Genomic DNA, 22,666 nt, shown 5'->3' with positions numbered 1-22,666 from the left:
CTTACTTCTTCTGAAGCCAAACACACAATTTGGGCCCAGTGACCTGATAGCCTCTTTTCCATTGAATAAGCCTCAGAGAGCTCCCATAATACACAGTCAATTGCCAGTGCCTTCATCCTGGCTCGTGTCAGCGGGGAGAGTTTATTCCTTCAGATGATATAGTGTGGTATTATCCTGATGAAACACTGCTGAGAACTGCCAACTATAAACTGCAGAACAGTTACTCGTGACAGATGACAAGGGAATACACCTGGATCCGGGTGACAATTTTTTTTACTCATTCAAGAGAATTCGAACTGTAAAGTGAAGATTAAAATTCATTCTGATTGTATCTGCAAACAAAACAAGAACAGGCTCTCTCTATATATACGAGGGGGGTAAGGGAAAGGAAGAAAAAGGAATCGCGAGCAAAATTCCATCTATTTATGAAGACCTTGTCTGTTTGTATCAGAAATTGGCTTCCTAACCACTACACAGACACCCCACGTGGTAGTAGATAGTCTATGTGCAAATGCTGAAAATCTGTATTTTTACTTCTAGCAGGTGGCAATAGCTGTAGCAAACTTGAGACAGAAATACGATGGGTTTTATTTACCACCGCACCACTGCCTATGTCAAGTCACCCAAAGAAATCAACTGTGGATGCTGAAAGCTTTTAAGGACAAAGGGAGAATGTCAAGTAAAACCTACCAAAACACCCTTCTCAAATTGAATCTACAGCCATGAGCATAAGAACATAATCAAAACAGACCACAGCAATGAAAATGGGAAAATCAGAACAGGTATCGACTCATTCCAACTCCTCCAAGTATCAAGAAGTTTCAAAGGCAAGATGACTTGGCCGTGAATGCAATTGTTCCATCTCCCTTTAGGTCAAGACTTCATGTCAAGAAGGAATCAGCACTTCATCAAATATAAACTTTTGTGTGCACCAGGATTTCGCCTAATTAGACTTATATTGAACCCCAAAGTCTGTCTTATATTGCAGTCCAGCTTTCAAAAAGGCTTACAGCTTTGACAAGAACGTAACAAGGGGGGGGAGATCATATTATTTTTATGTAGGTCTTTTCCTATTTTTTTCCCTTATTTCCACCCAGGAAAAATGTCTTGTGAATTATTTTTCCTTGATCACATCCAGTTGAACATATCTGCCCTGCGAACATCAGAGTACTTGAAGAGGAAGCAGATAATTCCATTTTAGAAGGCTGTAAATCTGCCCTTCCTTAATCCAGATACAATCAATTGTGTAATCTCCACCTTTTAATTAGAAAATTGTGAACACAGTTGGTAATGACTACAGAGTTCCTATCCAAACTACCCCCACTCTAACATATGGTACTGCTGGGTTTATCCGTATTAGCTGTAAATAATATTTCTGAACCTGAGCTTCTGAGCTAGTTTACATCTGCCTTAGAAAAATGAGCTTTGGTTAATAAGTTCAGAACAGGCACTGTTCTAGAATGTAATGATGTCAGGTTTGAATATTCTGAGTCAAAACCCACTTGCGACTATGACATGTGAACAATAAAGAAGTCCTGGAGGACTGAAATTTGCAATTTCTTTGCAAATTGCTACAAAAAAAGAGAAAAGTTAAAATCTGTCTCTGTAGGTTTTATTATTGTTATTATTTAATTAGTCATCAAAGGATATCTAAGTTCCTCTTGGAGGCAGGAGGAACCTACTGGGAGCCCAGATCTCCATCTTTGCAGGAATGTTTTCTTTTCAGTGTATTTAGTGTATTCTTTTTCGATAGGATATAGTTAGTAGGTTGTGCAGGAACACATCTTGCTTCTGTTTATGTACCAGAGAGCACAGCGATGCAGTGTGAGCTTACACCCAGCCACATCCCAAATCTTGTCAAGCCAGTGTAGTAAGTGTCCTGTGTCACCATCCACATTTCTGCGTGTTATTCCTGCTATATGAGACCTTTTCTAAGTTCACCTCAAGTAGCTTTATTGTGAGATTAATTAAAATTGTACCACGCTGATAAATGTCTTGGGCTGGAAGTGTCAGACCTTCTAATTAATAAAGGAAGAAACTACAAAAAAACAAAAGGAGCTGCAACTGAAAGGAAAGCCACCTAAGGGTCGTCAGCTGAAAGGAAAAAGAACATCAAGCAAATAAGGCACATCAGAGGTCTTATTTTCCTTTGGAACATAAGCTGTAATTAATTCAGCTCAGCTTTCCAAGCTGAAAGTTTTGAGAACTGACCATGCCTCCCGAGAGCAGTCAGCTTTTTATGCTGCCCCTAAAATATCTGAAAAAGAAAAGTCCGTGCTACCTCCCCATTGCAGTTCTTTGCCATTATTCATAATGATGAAGGGACCAGACAGCACTGAAGGCTGAAATCTCCATTGTAAACCAGACGGTGATTACTCCTTCCACTCATTTCCCACCCTTGGAAAGCCCAACAAACTTCTCAAGGTGATTTCTTACCCTCAGGGGGGCTCCCTACCTCCGATCTTTCATCAGGGTAGAAATTTGATTCAACATTTTGCAGCAAATATAACCAGCTCTCAGCAGACGGAGGATTAACGAAAGCAAAACGCCCTTCATTTTGGGGCACGATGAGCCAGGTTAGAGCCATTTGCATTCCTACAGTGGTCACAGCTTAACTGATCATTTGGCCTCACATTGCTAGAGCAAAATACGGATGTAAGAAGAGGCTGCTGTTGCTCCAAGGGCTTACAGCCCACAGAGATGTGGCACATATCCCTGTTTTATCCACGAGAGCCACAGCTGAAAGTGAGGTCTCATGCAGCTGAAGTAGGTGTTACCTAAATGCATTGCAGATGTGGGTCTAAGGCATCTGAGCAAGCTCATGCAGGAAGAGTGGGTGTTAGCTAATTATCGAATACTAAGTTATTAAGTACAAACTATTTAGACTTTGGGCTCTTTGGAACATGAAGAAATTAAGATAAAGCTCCTGACGATTCCTGTTCACACAGCTGGTGGACATCTAGGAGCTGCTGTGCTTCCAAGGCTTTGTCCATAGCACGCTGGGGAGCATCTAAACTGTCCCCTCCTTGCAGCTATCTGCAGTGAGATGCGATCCCAGAGGAAGGGTCAGACAAGTGGTAAATGAAGCTGATGTCCTTCTCAAGGGCAGCAGGAAAGCAGCGAGCACGTCCAGCTGCCTTCGCTGCAGCAGGGTCTGAAGGGATATTTCACTTCGTCAACACATTCATTCACAAGTCCCCAAAGAAATCGTGCGCGCGTTTCTGGCTCCCAAGGACATCTCAAACAAATCTGGCAAACCTGCAAACTGCCGTACAGCGTACAGCTCACCTGCTAGATATGGCTCGGAGGCTTTTCACACAACACCAGGGCCATCCTCACCTCTGATCCGGCTCAAATTCCAAACAGCAGCTTTTGCAGCTCCCAGCCTTACTTTCACCCTCTATTCCCAGCATGAATGAGTTTCAGAAAGTCATCTAAAACAACGTGATTGAGGTTTTGGATCTGATAGACAGTAACAGTTAATCCTGTTAGAAATTTGGCTCCCGCTTCTGCCATTATATATTCACAAAAGCTCCTGCTATGTGCTCAGTCATAATTTTCTGGCTCCCATTTTTGACTTTTTTTTTTTTATTTCAATATACATTACTTTTTTTTTTTTCCTCCTTAAACTGCCAACATTCTGGTCAAAACGTGAATCATTGCTCAATCTCTGCTGTTATAAGTGGATGTTAATACAGCAGCGGGAGTTATTCAGTCTGATGGACTAAGTTAATTTAAATGTACAAAAAGGCATCTTAAGTAGCCAATTTCCTTCCCAACAGTCAAAAGATACATTTCCAAAACACTGAGCAGTGACTGTCAAGCTATGTGGGTTTGGTGAATGCTGCTATCTTTCAAGACTCAGCCCTGAGAAACTGCTGCAAGATTAAGAGAGGAGCTTATTTGATTTCAAAGCCTTGAACAGATTATTCATGATAACACAGTTTATTAAATAGAGCAAGACAAAAAAAAAACAAAAACACCTAAGAGACCACTGGTGGGTCCAGATTCTGCATCCTTAACAGATTTATTGAGGATATTTGGTCACCTGTGGGGCGTGCCAAGATGCCAATTTTAATTTGGCCTGAATTATGGACAAAGGGACCTTGAGTTCCTCTGGGTTGTTCCAACTCCTGTGCCTCAACCAACAGACCTGCAAACTCAGCAAAAAGCAGGGACACGGAGAAAAGAAAAGCTCAAGGAGCTGAAGCAGGGCTTAGACTGGTTAGAAATAGGATATTGTGCATGTGGATGTCTGCACAAGCAGTGGGAGAGGAGATGCTCCTGTGGGGATAGAGGCGAGGATCTGAGTTTGATTCCAGCCTGCCACTCCGGCGTGATGAGTAAATAACTTGCCAGCCCCGCTGGGACAGGCAATGTCATTTCTCATCAGACACCCCCAAGCTCTTCGTCTTCATTGCAGCACTCTTCCCAGTAAATCCATGCTTACACACTTGGAAAACTGGAGGCTTTAATTAAGGAGAGTTAATTGGAAGCAGCAGTAGCTGTCAAGGACAAATGACACAATAATTAAACTGGGGGTCAATGTCCCCCTGCGTGGCAGGGTAAATTACCTGTCCAAATATGCTTGGTCACAAAGGGCTTCCTACCTACATCTGTGTTTGTGCTGCTCCTCCTCCTCTCCCTTCTCTCCCTCGGGTTCTCCTGCACGTCTTTGGTGAGAGAATTCCCATTTGTGTTCCCAGAGCAAGACCCCAACCACGTCCACAGGCCACTCACACAGACGGAGATAAAGCAACAGGAGGAGACACCGAAGGATTTGGGGAAAACTGGTGATTGCAGTGAAATTTTCTTCCCTAAGCTTCCCTTAGCAGGACCCTGACAGCCAGCTCAGATGGAGACATTTACAACATATAGGGTGAACGCTGGGTGAGGTGAATCCCCCATCAATGGCATACTTAAATTTCTGCAGTTTCTTTGATCTTCTTAACGCTGCAAACATGTTGAGGTCTCCCCTCTTCCCAGTTACAGCACCAGAATAACCAGTCAAAGTGCAAAATACATTTTCTTTAATTATTAGAAGGGAGGTGCTCAGCCCACACCCTGTAGTGACCCTTGTGCAAGGCAGTCCCCCATGCCTCAATGACACTCCTTCCAAAAGCATCATTGCTTGAGAAGAAGCTAGGGACACGCCATCCTGGTACAATATGGCCAGAAACATGGAAATTCAAGAGCACAAGTCCATGTTTCAATATTATATCTCACACAGCATTTCTCTATCTTCACTCTCGTTCTTCCTTCCCAATAATACCAAATATTTCCCCAGCTGGGATAGCAACCACCCGCTCCATCAGCATGCTGATATACTCTCCCCACAAGGCAGGAAATTTTATAGGAATCCTTGCCCCTTGTAAGAATAACAGCTCGGAGGTGTCGAAGCAGTGTCAGGAGATTTCACCCAAGCATGATGAAGCCAGCACCTTCCTTCTCACCCTGCAAGCCAGGTCCAGGTAGCCTCAGATCCCCCCTGTTTTGTTTCCTTTATCCCACAGTCGAGTGTTTTTGTCTGTAAACTGTAAAACAAATGATGTTTGGCTAAAAGTCTTCAAAATAGAGCCTCATGTCGTAATTAATACAGAGCCAGCTTGGGCTTAATGAGAGCCAGTGCCTGTGTGGTTACCGAAACAAGCCTGCTGAGCAAAGGCTAGACTGTTACCCAGGCTCTATAAAGACTATATATAGATATAATTGGGACCCAGAATGGGATTTATGTCACTGCAATGGACTTTCACAAAGTCCACCATCATTCGAAAGCTCCTGGTAGAGGTGTGAGCAGTTACAACACACGGGGAAATAGTTATAGTTATTTCTAATGGTCCTGACTACTTTCCAGGTCACCTTCTTCCAACATCTTTCCAGAGTCACCTTCTTCCAACATCTTATCCTCTCCCTCAGTGGGACGTGGTTCATGAAGGATTGACGGTGTTGATCTATGGGATTGACTTTAATTCTCTTGTGCTGGACCAGTTGGATTTGATGATCCCTGTGGGTCCCTTTCTACTGGGGATATCCAACGACTCTAGGGTTAAATTACCCCTACAAGCACTGTCAGCTACAGAGAGCATGGCAGACAGACACTTTGAAAAATTTCCCTTTCTTCACTTGTGGTCTGACTTAAAATCTCCAATAATAGCACCTAAAAACAGCTGTACATGTTGGCATCAACAGTCCACATACCCCAGTTCCATGGGCTCAACCATGGCCTTATGGTGCTAAGGAAAAAATCAGAATAGGGTGAGCATATTTGGTATGTTCCTGGCAATTGCACAGCTTTTGGCTAGTTTCCTTCGGGGGAACTTCTGAACATCATGTGTCTCTATCCTGTAACCCAAACGGATCTTTAATTTTTCAGTTTACCTTGAAATCACATTCACTTTTGTATCCACAGCTTGCTCTGGCAGGTCCAGAACCCACTGCTTGAAGGAGTCCCATCCTTTAGTTTGTTCAGGACCTGATTTTTACCAATTTAAATTCATGCCCTGCAATACTTCTAGGTCAAGAGGCGGTGAACAGTCACTTCCTACCCATCCCCTTCAGCCATTCATAATTTCACCAAATTCTACCATTCACCCCTACTCCTAACTCCCCAGGCTGAAGAGTTCCTGCTCCTTCCACTTCTGATGTGGAAACCATTCCATACCTCTGATCATCCATAATGAGTTTCTCTTTTAACCATTTATTTACTCTTTTAACCCAAATTTAGAACATAAAAGAGGGCCACCCAGTGGTCTAGGTCACCTCCTTACAGCTTTCTCCATCTCTCTCCCTTAACCACATCATCAAAAGCAATTAAGCTACTGCCTTTAGCAGGGTGCCACCTCTCAGCTTGAGGCACTCGACCAAAGGCAAAGGAAAACAAAACATTTAAACCTTGATTAAGACTGCTTTGTCACTGGCTCAGTGAACCTCGGGTAACTCCTAAAGGTGCATGCATCTATAGATTTTAGATGTGTGAGCACAGAGCGGTGCTGAGGCTCATGCCACTACTCAGAGGCGCTTCTGGCCGTGGAAGGGGGCACTTGTTTTATTTCCAGACACCCTCACACATACCCCCCTTCAACCACTATCCTCCCATCGCTGCCCCCTGCCCATTTTTAAGCAATGCTTCACACCGTGCCATCAAATCTCAGCTGACACAGCTCAGCCTGCCACAGGGAGCACCAACAGAGGTGATAACACCAGCTGAAGAGCTATGAGGCCACGCCGGTTAATCTGCAAACCCAAAACTTAAGATCTGAGCCACGATAACCCATGCTTGCAGTTCACCCTGAGCTGCAGCAAGCACACACTAGCCTAGCTTGAGGGACAGATTTGGGACTTCCCGGAGTTATTACAATACCTCTGCCTCCGTGGAGTGCTCAGCACCGATAGCTTTAATGAGGGCTGCAGCCAAGAGTTATCCAAGATCCAGGGAGAAATGTGAAACAGGCTGTTCCCGAGTCCTTAAACGCATGTCTCAGTTTATTAAGTGAGAGGAAACCAGGCAGAGCTCACTGCTCAGCCGACGCCTGCGGGAGCTCGGTGTACTTTTAGGGTTTGGGTGGCAATTAGCGCTGCCAAAAAGGCAACCACCTGGCAGAGACGGGGCCAACTATTTTAGGCCATATCTACTTGCCTTCATATGGCTCTGCTGTTTGTTTCAGTGCGGAATAAGCAAAAAGAAGTTCCTATAAAAGCCTAGCTCCTTCTCTGCAGGATTTTAGCTCAAGGAGGGCTTGAGATGTAAAATTCCTACTGAGTGCAATGCGTGTTGCCCCATCCCAGCCCCATATTTCACTGGGTTAACTGCATAACCTAGTGCTGCAAGCATTACATGTGTTTTCCCAGCTTTCTCAGGCATTCATCCTGCCATAAAATGAAGGTTCAAGGACATTTGGTTCAGGGATCGTATAAATGCATAGCATTTAAGGTCAGAAGGGACCATTAGATCATCGGTTCTCACCTCCTGTACACCACAGGCCAGTAAATTTCACCCACCTACCCTTGTACTGAACCAAATAATATGGTTTCAGCTAAAACATGTTGCCTAGAAAGACCTCCCATTATGACGTGAGGATACCAAGAAATGGAGAATCCTCCATTTCACGGGCAGTTTGTTCCAGTGGTTAATCACTCACGCCATAAACAGATTGTGCATGCCTTGCTTTTCACGTGAATTCAGCAGACTTTGGCTTCCAATCGCCGAGTCTTATTCCGTTTCTCTTCTCTAGCTTGATGAGCCCTTTTACCCTGCTGCTTTCACCAGGTGAAGGTACTTCGATACATTAATTTACTCATTCCTCAATCTTCCTTCTTATAAATGAAGACTCAGCTTCAATCTTAAAAATTAAATTAAAAAATAATTTCTTTGGTACTCCCTTTGCTATCTCTTGGGGCTTTTTTACAAAAGGAGACCCCAGAGCTGACCACTCCTCCAAGGATGGTGCCAACCTGTTTCTGCTATGGGCTAGGAAAAACTCTGCAAATTTCCAGGGAATTGCCCCGCTCAGTCATTGTTTTCTAGGACAAACATCCCATTTTCCAGCCTGAGCTCCATTCCTTCTTACGAGACAGAGAAGTTTCCATTTGTTTTGTTTGAAGGAGCCAAAGTCCCTGAACTGCTCTGTCCTCATCATCATTAATGCTGAGCTAATTGTTGCACCACTGAATATTTTATACATGGGATTTAGCACCAACTTCATTCTCTTTCACGAACATTTTCAAAAGCTTTGGGCTCGATATTGATCCCAGGAGAATACTACTGGGAAAACCCTCAGGCTCTTTGAGAGCTGCCAAGTATTAAACCATTTTAGAGATGTCTTTTTCCTATTTTTAGCTTTTTTTTTTTTTTTTTTTTTTTTTTTTAATGGGAACAGGCTGTGGCGATGTCTCAGTCACCATGTGGAAAGGCAAAGACAGGGCATCCACACAATGCAATTTCATTATTTCCTTAAAGAATGAATCCTCTAACTCCTCAAAGAATGAAAAAATCCCTTACTTTTCCTAAAATTACACTACCCAGTGAACATCTGGCACAGTTCAGGAGTAAGCATGAGAAGCTTCAAACTTATCCAGGGACTTTAATGCTTAATACTCTCTCTTCTAACCACCGTAAGTCACTAAAGCAAGGATCTCACTGATGCACCTACATCATGAATATCATCCCCAGGACATTTGATGTAGGGCGAAGAGAAGACCCCAAAGTTAGATAGGATCAACCAGAGCACTCAAACTAAAAGGGCTGTTAGAAGACATAGTTCCTGAGGCTGAGATGACCCCAAAATTGTGGCTGTGCTGTGACTACAGGCACTGCAGTATTACAGCAGCACTAATACAACTGGCTCTGATATCATCCCAAAGCGTGCATGGTTCATCTTTTCTCCTGCCTCCTGGTGATGAATCTCAGTTCAGGCCTTTGCATGAATCCCTGAGCTTCTGCAGCAACATGCGAGGTGCTTCATTTGTCCAAACAGTTTCTCCTTCCTTGACGCTCCTGTAATTTTTTCATGATTTTTCTCCCACCAAAGCAGAAGCTGAGAGTCCCACTGCACCTTCCTTCGTGTGGAAAGACATACACAGGACCCACATTTTGGGGGTAAAACAGCTGCCATGAAGATCTGTAGAGAGACATAACTTTCGCCCCTGTCAATAATTAACTAAAATCTGATTTAAGGCCTTCAACACCCCCCGGTATCACTTTGGTACCACAGGAAGAGGCGAGATCCCATTGCAGCTCCCAGCTGCCAGGCTCTGACCTCACAAAAGGCGCTGCCCAGGGGGGGCAAGGACAGGGTCTGTGGGGTGATGGAGTTGAATGACTGCGGGGTGAAGGCTGCCAGCTGGCCCGGGCATAAAGCAGGGAGCCCCAAGGGACCTGCAAAGCCTCTGCCAGCTCCATCCAGGTGGTTTCCGAGCTGGCATCTTGAAAAGGAGCGGAATTAACGCACTGAAGCATCTTAAAGGAGCCCTCTGCACCCAAGATCAAAGCCCTGCGGGCTCCAGGTCTCCTGTTACACCTGCCCCCCTCGCAGACATCCCTTACAAAAGCAGGCAATCTGATTTGAACCAGTGAATTTGCTCAGGTGCATTTCACCGTGCGCACCACTCCACAGAAAGGAAAAAAAGAAAATAAACCTCAAAACAACCCTTTTGTCCCTATCCATAAAGAAGAAAGGAGGCCCAGACCAGCACACAATACAAGGGGAAAGAAACAGGAGCAAGGAGCAGGGTCAGCCCTGCGGGTTGCTGCTCTGAAACACAAACCATGCCGTGCAGCTGGGACAGCGACGTCCCCGCTGCTCCCAGGGTAGCCCCAGCACCTCCAGCCAGGCAGCCTCTGAAGCCACATTTTATTTATTTTTACTCTGGGATGCAGCTGAGACCTGGTTAAAAGGTTTCAGGAGGAGCAGATGGGCTCTGCACAAGTGTCTCTTGCAATGCTGGTGGTGTGCGCAAGAACCCAGAGAGCTTGGGGCATCTGGCTTCCCCACCCTGGCAGCAAGCGCTGTGGCGTCCCCATTGCACCCCTCTACTCTTCCTTTTCTTCAGGTCATGGAAACGTGCACAAGGACAGCACTATTCACCTGGGGACCTCAGAGTTATTCAGGAAGGGGACAGGAAGCAAAAAGAACCAGGGATGAGAAGAAAATCAGGCACAGCACTGAAGTCACTGCCCCAAGGCCTGACACAGACCTTCATGGGCATGAGAAGTGACACTAGCTTTATTAAATCAACCCACCTACTCTTTCTAAATATCTCTAAATACCTTAAATAGTTTACAAAAGAGTTAACCACCTGTTGCATAAGGACACACAAAATCCCAGCTGACAGCATGTGCAAGCACAGGCAGGTTTATTTTGTACAGAAAGGGGCTGTGGGGAAAAATAAAAATACATATTTTTTTTATTTCCCAGATTCCATTTAACACCATCGAACCGTAAAACTCGAACTACAGCTTTTCTCAGCCTTTTGCCCAGCTGTGATAGCTGTCTGTCCATCTCTTACCTGCCTGCCCATGGCAGCAGCAATGAACTTCCTGGAGGAGCAGCATCACCTCTGCTTCTCATGGATTACAGCCTGCTTCTTTCAAAAACAGCCATCCCTGCCCCAAAACGGCAGGCATCAAGAAAAACCTTCACCTGCACGATCAGGAGAGTGGTTTTCTCAGCATTTATGGAGAGCAGGAAATTAGGGACTTGTAATAAAACCGGATGACGGCTGAGGATCAGCTTCAAATCTCACAAAAATTATAGGTGAGGAGGAGATTTTTCTTCCAGTTCCCTGGGATTTTATCTGAGGGGAGCTTTATGTCTCCTGCTCTAACTTGGTCAGTAATAGCCACCTTTTTGGCTCGGGTTTTAGAACAATTCAAGAGCTCATGTCCTTGTTCCTTTTCTTTGTCCACAGGACAGATTTTATAGGTAGCTGTCCTGAGAGGGGTGAAGGAAAAGCGATGTTTTGCGCTCTTTTTATTTCTTACCTCAGCCATTGCTCCTGAATCAGCATCTCCAAACACTTCTCCCTGTTTGGAGACCTCATTTATACCTCTGGAGGCAGAAACAGTTTGTGAAGGAGGGAAGCCCAGCCAGGCAGGAGCACAGCTCAGGTCCTTCCCTGCCCAAGGACCCATAACAATCTCCAGGATCCACTACACCCAGCCAGAGTGCCTCTGGAAGGGACAGGGACATCACCCAGGACCATTTTCCTCCATCATTTATTAAAGAAGCCTCGTGTAACTGTACAGGAGGTGTGATGAATTTTTTCCACTTGCATAATGAAGGTTAGAGCCTACCTGCGTCTCACGAGGCTGCTGTGAAGCTCTGGGACTAGGGGATCGCCTGGCGCTAATGGTGATGTTTAGAGAGGCGTGTGCTGAATCCCTGGGAACATTTAGCTCAGCCGGTTTGTTTTGCTAAAAGATAGGCAGCACTGCTGAGCTGGGGCTCAGAGCAGACATCTCCCCGAGGGATTCTGTGACCTGAGTTATGCAGATGACATTAGACAGTCACACTGGTCTCTTTTGGCTCTCAGTTCTATGAATTTATAAGTAGTTGCCAAATAGTTTCAACGATAATTGTCAGCCTGTGCTGAAAAGAGCTTAGCTAGGCACACAGACCTGATGTGAAATGTAAACTTTTTTTAATTATTATTATTATTATTACTATTGCAGATGGGTTTCATCTCGCTCAGCTTTAAACTACATTTTCTCCATCAGGATTTAGATTTTGGAAGATAATTTGCCTGACCCAATGGCCAGGCCTATAATGGGACTGCTACTGTAATTGCCATATCTGCCAGACAAGGAGGAATTGCCACTTCCAGATTAGCCCCACAGACAGTGGAGATGAAGTTTATAATCACCGTAAATGTGGTTTGTTTTCTGCTGATGCATGAATGTTCCAGCAATTAGTTTGCTGTGTCAGGGTCCCCTTTCCTACGTAAGTTATTTTTTCTTGAGCTTTTACATTCGAGCTTTTGCAAACTCTTGACAACCCGGGTTTTTAAGATAATTCTGAGCAAAATGGCCATTCCGACACCATCGAGTGATTGTGCACGAGTCTGGATTTTCTGCTATTTTGTGGTGCATTGCAGATCTAGAGCATTTGTGCTACTGGCAATGCTGGGAAAGAGGAGGACATTAATTAGTGGTGCAAGTGGGATTTGCCAAGCCGAGATTAACTAATTGAATTCCTATCAGTGATATTTATAAACCAAGGGGAGTGCAAAAAGGAATACAGCAACACGGTGTTGAAGAGAGGACGGATCTCGCAGAATTTCATTGCTGGTCACCTGCCACGGATTAAGTTTGTACAACCAAAACTGAGTCACATCTGGCACTGCCCATGCGGTGTGCGTTAATGAAAAGAACAGCACAGGAGGGGGTCTCACCTGTTCTCCCAGCTACTACACTGAAAGACCTGAAAGATAATAAAAGCCAAAGGATTCATGATCCCCAGGACATTTTTTACGTTGCTTCCTTTCCTTTCTTTTTTTATTCTTTCTATTGCATTTCTTTGTGTTATTGCATATTTTGCAATGCCATTTTTACTAATTTCTCATCTAACAAGAATCCTAAACACTCTCATACATGCAATTAGAGAAAGGCTTTCTGTATTTAAATTGGCTGTAGTGCCATTGACACTATCACTGATGATTCTTACTATTTGACTTCTGATAATTTCCTGAATTTGAAATCAGAGTATCCCATTAAAATTCATCAAAAACTTTTCATTTTGAATCAAAATTAAATTGACTCAACATCCTCCCCCCAAACTCTGTCTGTTTTCTACAGAAATCTTAATCTTGTCATAAAAGAATCTGAAGAATTAATTTTCCTATGAATAGGTATAATTTACTGGTCAGATCTCAATAAAATTCCATTGTTAACAGAGAATTAAGCCATACTTCAGCATTACCTACTCTGTTTCCTGGAGTTTGTTTGTGATTCTTTTTAGTATTTGAACAATTTGTCAAGCAGAATTTGATGCATGGCTCTTCTTGAAAAAGATAGCATGGAGACCAATTAGTCAACCTAGAAACTGGCAAACTCCTCCTAATATGACTGCCTGACTGCCACAAAATGGCAGATAATAGAGATCTATCTAGCTTTTAAAAAATATTAACCTTTTTGTTGACATCGCCATTTATCAGAAGGTTTATGCGTTGAATGATGAGCCAGACACAGCAAAAAGCAGAGCTAAAGGCCACCAGCTACCCCATCACCATGCAGTTAGGCAGCAAATGCCCAGGGGTGCTTTTTAGGAATAAAGACTAACTAAGAAAGCACTTTGGCAAAATAACCGAGATTAAAGAATGACTTGGATGTTCAATTTGTATAAAATAATTAATTAGGAATTGACAGTCTTGATAAAACCTACTATATGTATCCCTCTCTGTCTGCTATGTCTGTTGTTGAGTGAGCCAGATGTTTCAGAAAAGGCTCAATCACCCTACAAAAGTCACGTATATAATTGTGTTAGGTATTTCCATATCCTTTAATACCTAGAGACCTGTTTATAATCTGAAGAACTACAGTCAAGACCTCTTAGTTAAGATTTCTTCCAAACTTTTGGGTTAATATGTTTTTGTTCTGTTTTGTTTTAATTTAAAGTCAGGATAAAACTTTAGGTTCTGAAATTATTTTTTCTACCTTTTCTTGAATATGCTAATGGATGTTATGTTTAGAACAAAAGCTTGAGGGGGAAAATAAATAACCACCTTATTCATTACCCTGGGGAACCCATCTCCTGCCCAGAGCCTGCAGAGTCCCTGCCAATGCCCACTGCAAGGACTGAGATGCAGAACTGGTCGTGGTCGGGGCTGGATGAGGAAGGACCAACGGGAGAAAATTGTATCAGAAGAGGCTGGTTCACTGAATTCAACTCATAGAGAGCTGACACTGCACAAGGAGCTGTTATTAGGCTCCGTGCACCAAAGAGGGAGTCGAAAACTTCCAGTAATTTGCAGATTGTACTCCTGAACTTAGAAATGCTGAGCTGGTGATGGAGGAAAAAATATATAAATAAATAAATGTATATATATAGTTATTTCAAAGAAACCTTTCTTCAGAAAGGAATTAAAGGATCAGATGTAGTGCTTAAAATACCTGTGGTGGTGGTTTGGTGGTTTAACCAGGAGAGGTGCAGCAGTAGGATGTGAGCAGGAACTCAGACCCGAAGTATTAAAGGATGAAGGGTCTGAGACAGAAGAGCCTTATACAACAGATCATCCCTTGGATAAACATATATTTTTCACAACCATTAATAAACAGAAGATTAGGAGAAGCATTAGAGATCTATGTGCAGCAACAGCTATTCTGCACCCGTTTGGGAAAGCATTGCCTCTGTTACAGAAGCCAAGATAGCTTCACCGTCTCAGTGGCAAAAATGAGGAGTGAGCATGATTAATTCTCTCCCTTCATGAATTTATAAGGCAAGCAGAAGGAAAGGTGAGATTGAGAGATGTTCTTCGAACTATCCAGCAAAGGGAGGGAAATTAAAACAACATCTACTGGTAGTTAGAGCAATCCCCAGCCTGCTAAATAAAGCTGAATTCCCCAAGCATCCTTTAGTTCCTCTAGCTGCCAGCTGTTGATAAGCTCAGGACAAAACCTACAGACAATGGACTGGGAAAGGAAGACCAGAGTGCATTTCCACCCTTAATGAACTGTTTTTCATGTTTACCTTTTCTATTTTGCTTTCCCCAGCCCACTGCAATCCCTGCTTCTTTGTGCAGCGAGGAAACTCGAGTCTTCATGGCCAGGCTTGTGCTGCAAGCAACCACAAGCTCATCTTGTCTGTGGGATCTTGAGCTCGGGGAAATGCTAACCACAGTCACACTGCAAAGCAGTCCCATTTCTGAAGGTCCACGCTGGCATTGCTGTGAACTGAGGAGAATTTATTCTTCCAGGGACAGAGTGCAAGAGAAAACACCGAGCTAATAAGGCACAGTTGCCACTGGGACAAGTGACCTACTCCTGTCCATTAAAAATGCCTGGCTGTTTCAGGGGCAGGGTTTAATAGCACATCCGTGGGAAGATGCTGGGAGGGATAGGAGATCGGGTCACATAAAAGAGGTGGGTTTATCAAACTCACTGTGCAGCCTAATAGCTCTGGTTTTATCCACTGACAACCTGGAGAGGCTAAAGGAGAAGTCTGTGTGCACCACTCCCCAGCTCCCCTGGGGGTTTCCATGTTTATAGGCAACATCAAGAAGAGAATAAAACAATTTCCATATAGAAAGTTGATCAAAAAAATAAACAGACAAGGAAATGAAGACTGCAGCAGTGGATAGCTTATATGAAGGGCAAGGAGTCCATCCTTGCCTCCTGAGCCTCTGATTATGGGAAATGGAGAGTGTATCACTGTTTTCTCTGTTTTGAAGTTCTTTGCTGTGTGTTCATGACTCAATCTTGTTAGAAAAAAAAAGTTTCTGTGCTGGAGATGTCTTGGTCAAGGGAAGGAAGGTCTTGGCCAAGGTCAAGGGAAGCTGCACTGCCTGTCTCCACGCCACTGAAGAAGGGAACAGACCAACGTCAGCATCCCCTGCTGGAGATGTGAATCTGAAGGATGATATAATGAGGTCTGGGAGACAAGGAGAGCAAATACAACAAGATCAGCATTAAAGATAGACTAGAAGAAGTTTTAGAGAAAAGTGTTAATTCGCCAGGCTATTTTGTTATCACCTTGATGGGAAAATAAAGGCAGGACAAGACACCTCTACCAGAGATGGGCCTGTCTCGATGGAAACCTCCTCTGCTTTGTGGCAGGGGGTAGCAGTGGCATTAAGAAATTTATCTTTGGAAGACGTGTGCCTGGGGACCCAGTTAAGGCAGGCATGTTACCAGTGCTTGTATTTTCCCCTGTAGCACCACAGACGTGTTTCTGTGTTAAGGGTCACTTGCTTTCCATTACAAACCTCATTTTCAGGAGGCCATAACTCACATTTTACACTGCGTGTAGCTAGGAAACCCACTGCAAAAAACACAAAACAAAACACAAAAACAATCCTACAATGATGGCTCCAGCTCCCCTGCACTTGTTACTCAAGCATGAAGACTGATTTGGGGTAGGTGTTGTTTAACATTTTGTAGGGGTTTAAAGCCTAGGCCTACAGAGGAGGTATTTGCTACAGAGATAGAGAAGCTGTTCTGCTCTTTTCTTCCTTTTCATCTTTTCAGTTAAACTTTAAGGAAAGGCTAAAGATTGCAAATGTGATATTTGTCTAGGAAGGCTTCCAGCATGAGGAATCACCACTCTTCCTCTTCGTTTTGAAAGACCAGTCTATTTAAGGTTCAAAAGCATATGTTGCTCCCTGCTTAAATTCCATCCCTTTTGTTGCCTGGCTGCAAGCGAGAGGATGCCACTTTTCTTCATCTGGCTCAAAATCATCGTGTTGCTAGATTGTACATCACGGATTATTCACTAAATCTTGGTTATGTGACAATGTGACATCTCAACAGAACTCCCTGCCAGTACTGTGTGAAAATATTCTCAACTGATCCCACCGTCAGAGACAGAGTCATTTGCATCTGAAATTGCTGCTGTCTTTGAAAACAGAAAAAGGGCAAGCAAATAAACCTCCGCCTACCCTGCTCCCACCTCTGATATTGCCTCTTACCTGCCAGAATCCTCGAAATGTGCACTCATCTTCCTAGCCCACGTGTATCACATCTTGCATCTGATGAACTTGAAAAAATCCCAGACTTTGGTCTCAAGACCCTGGTCTGGGATGTGAAATATCCACTTTTGTCTTTGTTCCTTATATCTCCCTACCAACCACAAGCCCAAAGCCCCCAATCTTTTGTTCAAGGCTCCCCAGACCTTAAGTCCCACCTCTCCCTGTGCTTGCACTCATACTACAAGCAGTACTACAAGTGCTACTCCTTCTGCATTACTCCCTCTTCAACCAGAAGGAGGATTCAGCTGACAAGTGGGCATTAATGGCAATAAAATCCACCCACAGCATCCATGCAGACTCACTGCAGCTAAACGAACTCCACCAGCTTTGGAAGCAACAAGCACACAACTGAGTGAAGTCTCATGTAATAATATTTTAGCAGGTCTCAGGTGACACGGGAGCTCTGCAAAAAAAATGTCAAACCTAACGCCGTTACTCAAAAATAGGAGCGTGTGATTAGACAAGCAATTATACACCGAGTAGCTTAACATAAATCGTGGGTAAAAATATCAGAAACAATTTTTCAGGATTTAGTGAGGGAGCACCTTGTAAAGCATAATTGGATTAGAGGAGACAGCCAGCATGGATTTACAAGTAGGAGGTCTTTTGCTTAACTAACTTGTTGGAGTTCTTTGAAGCTGCAGCATTACTGCCAAGGTAGGCAAGGGAAATGTAATAGATGTTATGCACTTAGATTTCCCAAAAGCAATTGGTGAGGATGTACAGTGAGATTATCAGCTAATGGAAGAAAAGTTGTGCTATAAATGCGGGCTGGCTTAGAAAAGTGGCTCAGAAGCAGAAAACAGCCAGTGCGTGGGCTGGCTTGCCATGTACGTTCTCAGCCTCAGAAGTGAGCTATTTCAGTGCTTGGCCTGGGGAAGAAGGAGATGGAGGGGATCACGCTTGGACGTCTCTTCTGCTTGAATTTCAGAAGAGCTCAGCTTATCAGCCCCGAGGATGAGAAGAGCCCAAGGAGATTGTTCCTCCTCCGGACAAGGGGGAATCCAAAGGCGGTTTGACCGCACAGGCTGTCATCTGCCATCCTCCAGGCTGCTTGCAGAAGGAAAACCAAACATTGCTTCCACTAAATAAGCTAGGAAACCAAGGCACAAGCAGGAAAAAAAGAGTGATCCTACCCAAATCAGGGCCGTACGGCACCCAGATCCAACAGTGCTGGGCTTTGCCTTCTGGCTCATGCTGCCCTGGATCATTTTTGAAGCAGAGGACTTTATACACATGTGTAGGGTGAGCACAGCCAGGATTGGCACCACAACACCTAATTTCTGCTGTCACAGGGGAATGAGTTTTTTTAGGGGGTGGGTGCACTGAAGAGTGGACACATGGGGTGTTGTCAGATGTGGGCAGATGCTTTCCTTTCAGCCCGTGTCTTCAGCCAGCAGATTAAATTCCATGGATTTACATCAAGAGCAGACTAAGGAGGAGACCTGAGTGGCCAGATTCATATCACAGACCCCAGAGCATTCCCCAAAAGCCAGTTCTTCCTTCTGTTCCTTTTCTGCATCACTTCCCGATAGCAAGTAACATCTTTTCCCAGCTCCAGCTGCTTTTCTTGGTTGGGTTCTTGGTTTTCTTGGTTGGGTTGGGGATCAGCACATTCACAGGCACTGCTCAAGGGTTTTGCTGGATGCTCCACATGTCCCTCTCCAGCTTGCCATCCACCACCATCCTTCCATCCCATCCTGACATCCCTGCTCGACTATTCCCTCCTCCCACCCCTCCGAACCTGACCCAAGTTTGTTATGGATCAGTGTATTTACAAAGCTTAAGCTGAAAATCAATTTTAATTACCAAAATCAGATTGCCGTATCAATGAATCACAGGGGACCTCTCGGAGACACAGACAGCAGGTTCCACCTGGAGGTGGAGGCAGGGAGAGATAATGACTCATTGTCCCTTTGGGCCCCTCCCCGCATTCAATGGGCAATATTCATCAACGTCATTATCTTTTGTATTATTGATGGCATGAAACGGAGATGAATGGAACTAGAGTCAGTTTTAAACAAATAGTGTTGTTTGAAACTTGATTTCCCAGTGACCTCTTGACAAGAGATCTCATTTTTTATATTTTAAGATGCCGGGGAGGAGGGCGGCTGGAAAATCTTTCACGGTGTCCCCTTCATCAGGGTAAATGACTGATCAAATTTCATCCTGGTAAGCTAATTAATCCTTCGCAACTGGACTGAAAGGAGGCAGCCCAGGGCATCACTCTTCCTATTGCACCAAGCCTACCTAAATATATGATTATTCATCACCATAATGGCTAGATGCACTCATGGATGTGTGATCATTGTTTTGGGCCTGGGAAGCGTCACAGTAGCAGCATGATGCCCATTTTTTTTCTTTCTGTCCTTGGGCCAAAGGGCTTCCTATAAACTCCCACATGGGCCCCAGGCAGGTCCAAAGTCAGGAAGGGGAAGCGGCTGTAACCAGATGGTGGTGGCATGAAAGAGGAGGCTCGAGCAGGTCCAAATCCAGTTGGAGATTTGGTGAGTATAGAAGGCATCTCCAGGCTCTCAAAGGCAGATACAAGGCGCCCCTCATCTGTAGCCAGCTCTCACCCCAATAAATTTGATTTTAATAGATTTTAGACCATCAAAATTGCTGCTGGCTTGAGTAAGTTCTTCTGTAACTCACTCCCAACACCCAGAGGGGCAGAGATATGCTGATATCCCCATTTATAGCTGAGACACAAGACATATCAGCAAGGGTACAGACTGCCACCACTGAGCACTGGTACCAGATCCCAAAGACATTTGGCTTTACCACATCATCCTGATGGATAGGACTTTTTTCAGAATGAATCCAAGCCCTGAAAAATGCTGACCTTTGGGAACTTAGAGAGGTAATCAGGATCACGTCAAGCCCAATATTTAGGCACACGCTTGTCCACATCCACAAAGGGACACGGATCTATCTACCACTGACATCAGGAGGAAGAAAAAACCTTAAACAATCTTAAATCCAACCCACAAAACAAGTGAAGAAACAAACACGGTCACACAATTTGAGACAGGAACAAGAATTACAGTGTTCACTTGAGCCCCAGAGGAATCCCTTGGGTACTGATCTACTGGGTACTACACGAGACTTGGAGCTGAGCATTTTGAGAATCTACATCATTGCTGAGCCAAACCCTAAGTACTTCTGAAGATTTTCCCCTCCTGGAGAAAGCCTAATTCAAATAAAAGACCATGTTTTGTCTCTTGTTCCATGCATGTCTGCCAAGAGCTCATGGTGATCAGAGGTAGGGACTTTCTGTGTCTTCCCTCACAAATCCAGACCAAGTTTTACAAGGCTGGGTATGAGAGACACCTAGAAGCTTGTCTTCAGAGCGATATCCAAAAGCACCTAGGAACAGACTCACAGTCTTGCACGTCGAAGTTATGCTCCCTTGCTCTCATCCCTCTCCGGTTAACCATATGTCAGGTAGGCTGTAAATGACTTGGAACTTGCAGCCTTTGCATGTTAGTGGTAACAGTCCTCTGACTACCCACCAGGGGGAAGATCTAGTAGAAATGTACAGAGCAGTCCTCAAAAGAGAGGACTTCCATGTCTCAAAAGAGAGACATGGAAGCTGGTGATTTTGGGAAAAGGATACAGCCCAGAGACTTCCTCCATCCTGGACCCAGTGGCTGCATCCCAAACCTGAGGGAGCCAGCCAAAATCAGACTCAGAGGAAACAAAGAGCTGTCCATTGCCAGTGAAAAGAAAGAGCTTCCTTGGCAGTCAACGGAGATATTTCTTGCAAAGATACTTTTTTTTTTCCCTCCCTGACACACTCTGAGCACCCAGATGAATACAAGGAGACACTGCCAGAGACACGGGGTCAGCAGGGGACAAGACAGCCCTTCCTGCTGGAGGTGATAACAGCTCCTTGCTGGAGCTCTGGCAGTTTCTTCTAGGGCTAAATCCTCAGGAGTTATCAGAGGTGATAACTTTCCACTCACAGTCCATCTACTCATGCTGTCTTCCCTTATTTATTCTGCATATACAACATGCACCTGATCCCCTGCTATATGCAGTTTCCAGAACTTGCATCAATTTTACTGTGTCCTCAGCAAGCCAATTTAGTTCTCCACTCAAGGTGCTTGACCACCCATACCTCTATTTGGAGACAAAATCTCTGCATACACTCCCTGAGTGACTCAGGACCCAGGAGGATAGGGGAGACCCCTTCCTGTGTTGATAAGACCCTCCTGGAGATCATCCAGCCTGCAGAGCCAGACCAAGGAGACTACTGCCATGGTCTAGTTTCCAGAGGAGCAGAGGGGATTTGGGCGCTCAGTGCCCTTCCAAGATGCTGATATAAGCTGGGCATATCCTTCCCAGGCTTGCTTTGAAAATTTTATTGTAAGCATCTGCAGGAAATAGGTAAATATCTTGCTAGATTGTTGAAACGACCTTGGACAAGAAAGTTGAGCTCTCAAACACTCCTCCCACACACTCAGAAGTGAGAGCAATTTTCTCTTTTGTCTCTCTAATATCCCTAATACTTGGCAGCAGGCAGAAGATATATATATATATACACATATTTTTAGAGCAGCAGGAAGGTCTTTTGGTCTGTGTTTGTGGAAAGGAAGAGCAGGAACCCACCTGGGTAGACAGGTGTGATGACAAGTCGGTTCCTTGGGATACTTTGAAAGCCCATCTCTCACCTCCAATGAGCAGGATGGGGGAAATAAAATTATCTTTCAGACATGGGCAAAGAAGTTACCTCTATCATTCCACCAATAAAACATGAAGAACCACATATATGGGTACGGTGGGTTTGCACCTGTGTTGGCAACACAGTGCATCCAGCATGAGAGGGGTTAGGTAGAAATATGTCTTGTGTCCACACTTGGTGCTAAATGGTGCAAAATTTAAAAAATCAATTTCACAGAGGACTTTCCTTCCTGGTAGGCACAAGGTCATGGTTGTGTACAAAGGTGCTGTCATAGAATTACAGAATCATTAAGGTTGGAAAAGCCCTCCAAGATCATCTGGTCTAACCATCACCCTACTACCAATGTCACCTACTAAACCATGTCCCTAAGCACCAGGTCCAATCCTGAATATTTTCAGTGTATGGACTTAAGGTAAGTCCTTGGGGTGTAAGAAAGCTCCATGTTTCATGCGTCTTACCGTAACCACATCCTCTGGCAAAAGCAGTTGACATTTACTCTTGGCTCTCAGAGACAAGCCTTTTGCTCCAGCAGGATGAACCAATAACACCCATCTGTAAGTGCCAGGGACAAATGGTGAAACTTTTTGCATATTTTTTAGTGGAAAATAAGTTTTTCCACAGAGAGGGGAGGTTTTTATTTAAACACACACACGGAAAAAAAAAAAAAAAGTGTTTGTTTTTTTTTTCCAAAGAAAATACTTTGTTTCTTTTGGTAGACAGGAAAAAAAAATATTCACACAGAGTACTTCTTTCTCACTGGAAAGACACAGAGCAAGACTAAAAATTCACATAAAACTAGTC

At 44.1% G+C, this 22,666-nt stretch overlaps 1 protein-coding gene across 2 annotated transcripts in view; it reads right to left on the bottom strand.

Annotated features, from left to right (window-relative positions):
• PLXNA4 (plexin A4) overlaps window positions 1-22,666 on the bottom strand; it is a 403,695-nt gene that overhangs the window by 143,075 nt on the left and 237,954 nt on the right. The window lies entirely within an intron of this gene.

The sequence above is a fragment of the Aythya fuligula genome, chromosome 1 (assembly GCF_009819795.1).
Source record: "Aythya fuligula isolate bAytFul2 chromosome 1, bAytFul2.pri, whole genome shotgun sequence".
Classification (NCBI taxonomy): Eukaryota; Metazoa; Chordata; class Aves; order Anseriformes; family Anatidae; genus Aythya; species Aythya fuligula.
Note: the sequence above shows the minus strand (reverse complement) of the source record. Positions and strands in the feature narration are given on the sequence as shown.